Source organism: Solanum tuberosum, unplaced genomic scaffold (genome assembly GCF_000226075.1).
Source record: "Solanum tuberosum cultivar DM 1-3 516 R44 unplaced genomic scaffold, SolTub_3.0 scf00198, whole genome shotgun sequence".
Taxonomy (NCBI): domain Eukaryota; kingdom Viridiplantae; phylum Streptophyta; class Magnoliopsida; order Solanales; family Solanaceae; genus Solanum; species Solanum tuberosum.
This window is the reverse complement of record NW_006239121.1, coordinates 779,159-782,481: the sequence shown is the minus strand read 5'-3', so window position 1 is coordinate 782,481 and position 3,323 is coordinate 779,159.

The following is a 3,323-nucleotide window of genomic DNA, read 5'->3' as shown; positions in this document are numbered from 1 at the left end:
CAGTCAGATCATGCATAGATCGGTTCCCGATCTTCAGTTCAGCAGCATCAGTGGTGAGTCCTCATTCTTCGAGGACAGTTGACATGTTACATTTCCATTTTAGTCTTTAGTTTTCAGTTTTTGCTAGATTTAGGTGGGGCATGTCCCAACACTTCTATTCAGTTCAGAGGCTTATTTCAGACATAGTTAGATTCAGTTATAGTGTTAGAGTTTGACTTTTCATTTGTATTCAAACTCTCAGTTTTCATTTATTCAGATAGTATATCGGTATTCCCCATCATTTCAGATTATCATATGAAATAGTTTCCGCACAGTATTTTTTTGCTTCTGTTTACTTTAGTTGCTTATGATATGCCAGCAGGGTTAGCTTGGGGTCATTCGTGATCCTAGGTCTCGTGTCCGCATCCAGGGGGTAGCCTCGGGGAGTGACAAACCTGGTTTCAGAGCACTAGGTTGAAGTGTCCTAGGATATCTGAAAAGCCGCACTAAGTAGAGTCTTTTTCATGGGTGTGAAGTGCACTACATCTAATGAGAAGGAGGTTGCAAAGTGTATTAGGAAAAACTTCACTCTCTTTGTTACTCTTATCGTACGTAAGGTATGATCTAATTCCTCATTCTAACTCGAGGTTATGCGTTTCAGATCATGCCTCCTCGTAGAGCTTATGGAAGGAATGTGAATGCTAGAAATGCTAACACAACTCCTCTAGTCCCAGATCAGGAAGTTTCGAATGTAGAATTTAGGAACGCCATTCAACTTTTGGCTCAGAGTGTGACCAATCAAAACAACCAGCAGGTTCCAGTTCCTGCAAATGTTGGTGGTGGATCAGTGGCAGCCAGGGTTCGTGACTTTGTTAGGATGAATCCATTTGAGTTTTTAGGATGGAAAATGGGTGAGGATCCCCAAAACTTCATTGATGAGGTCAATAAGATATTTGGAGTAATGCAAGTGACAAATAATGATAGGGTAGAGTTGGCATCCTATCAGCTGAAGGATATAGCTCACATCTGTTATACTCAGTGGAAAGAGAGCAGGGGTACAAATGCAACTCCTATCACTTGGGAATGCTTTAGTGAGACCTTTTTGGAGATGTTCTTCCCAAGGGAATTGAGGGAGGCAATAGCTCATGAGTTTATGAATTTGAGGCAGGGTTCCATGTCAGTCCAAGAGTATGGACTCAAGTTCACCCAGCTCTCCAGGTATTCTCCTCAAATGGTTGCCGATTCCAGGGCTCAAATGAACAAGTTTCTTTATGGGTATCCGACCTTGTGAAGACAGAGTGTAGGAATGTTATGTTGCTAGAAGACATGAACATCTTTATGCTCATGACTCATGCTCAGCAGGTTGAGGGTGATAAGCTTAGGGAACAAGCCAGTGAGTATAAGAAGGCTATGACAGGAAACTATGGCTATTATCAACAGAAATCGGGTGGTGGAAGCAGATGTCTTCAGCTCCAGCATCTTCATCAGCTAGTGTACCATCCTCCAAGTCCCAAAATGATCAACAAGGTAGGGCATCAGGCTCTAAGTCTCAAGATAGTATTTCAGGCACCAGAACCTACCCAACTTGTCCAAAGTGTGGTAAGAACCATCCGGGCGAGTGCTTTACAGGAAATGAAAGATGCTTTGGGTGTGGTCAGTTTGGTCACAGGTTGAAAGATTGTCCTTCTAAACAGGGTCAAGGGGGCAATAATAGTAGAGCTCAGTCCACAACTTCAGTAGCACCAACAAATCACCTGACTCAGCAGGGTAACTCATCTGGTACAGATGGCGGTCAGCGCCAAAACAGGTTGTATGCTTTTTAGGCTCACAAGGATCAGGAAGGTTCTCCGGATGTAGTCATTGGTAGGTTACGAGTCTTTGACTTAGATGTTTATTCTTTATTAGATTTAGGGGATACTCTTTCCTTTGTAACTCCTTATATAGCAGTCAACTTCAATGTTAGTCTAGAAACTCTCTCAGAACCCTTCTCAGTCTCTACTCCAGTCAGTGACCAAGTTATAGCTAGATGGGTATACATAAATTGCCCTATCACAGTCTCCCAGAAATTCACCTCAGCAGATCTTGTAAGGTTAGAAATGGTAGACTTCGATATCATTTTAGGCATGGATTGGTTACATTCCTGTTATGCCTCAGTCAATTGTAGAACTAGGATTGTTCATTTTCAGTTACCAGACGAACCAATCTTAGAATGGAAAGGTAGTAGCTTAGCGCCTATGGGTCGATTCGTTTCTTACCTTAAGGCCAGAAAGATGATCTCTAAGGGTTATCTCTATCATCTAGTTCGAGTTAAGGATTCAAGCTCCGAAACCCCGACTCTTGAGTCAGTTCCCGTAGTCAATGAATTTCCAGAAGTGTTTCGAGAAGATCTTTCTGGAGTTTCTCACGAAAGGGAAATCGACTTTGGAATTTATCTCCTTCCAGATACCAAACCTATCTCTATTCCTCCTTACAGAATGGCTCCAGCTGAGCTTAAGGAATTGAAAGAACAGTTGAAAGACTTTCTAGATAAGGGCTTTATCAGACCTAGTATTTCCCTATGGGGTGCACCAGTGTTGTTCGTGAAGAAGAAATATGGTTCTCTCAGGATGTGCATTGTCTATATAAAGCTGAACAAAGTCACAATCAAGAATAAGTATCCCATCCCCAGGATTGATGACTTGTTTGACCAACTTCAGGGTGCTAGTCATTTCTCAAAGATAGACCTCAAATCCGGTTATCATCAGCTTAGAGTAAGAGATAGTGACATTCCGAAAATAGATTTCAGAACTTGGTATGGTCATTATGAATTTGTAGTTATGTCAGTTGGACTGACCAATGCTCCTGCAGCTTTCATGGACTTGATGAACAGAGTGTTCAAGCAGTATTTGGACTTGTTCGTTATCATCTTTGTTGATGATATCCTCATTTACTCTAGGAATGAAGAAGAACATGCAAACCATTTGAAGGTTGTCTTGCAAACTCTCAAGGATCGCCAGTTATTCGCTAAGTTTAGCAAATGTGAGTTTTGGTTGCAATCAGTTGCTTTCCTTGGTCACATTGTGACTAGAGAAGGGATCCGAGTGGATTCTCATAAAATAGAAGAAGTGAAACAATGGCCCAGACCTACCTCTCCTATAGATATCAGATGTTTCTTGAGTCTAGCGGGTTATTACAGAAGGTTCGTGGATGGATTTTTAGCTATAGCCTCTCCATTGGCTAAGTTGACTCAGAAGAAGGTCAAATTTCAGTGGTCAGATGATTATGAGAAAAGTTTTGCAGAACTGAAAACTAAGTTGACTACAACTCATGTTTTGACTCTACCAGAGGGTTCAGACGGTTACGTT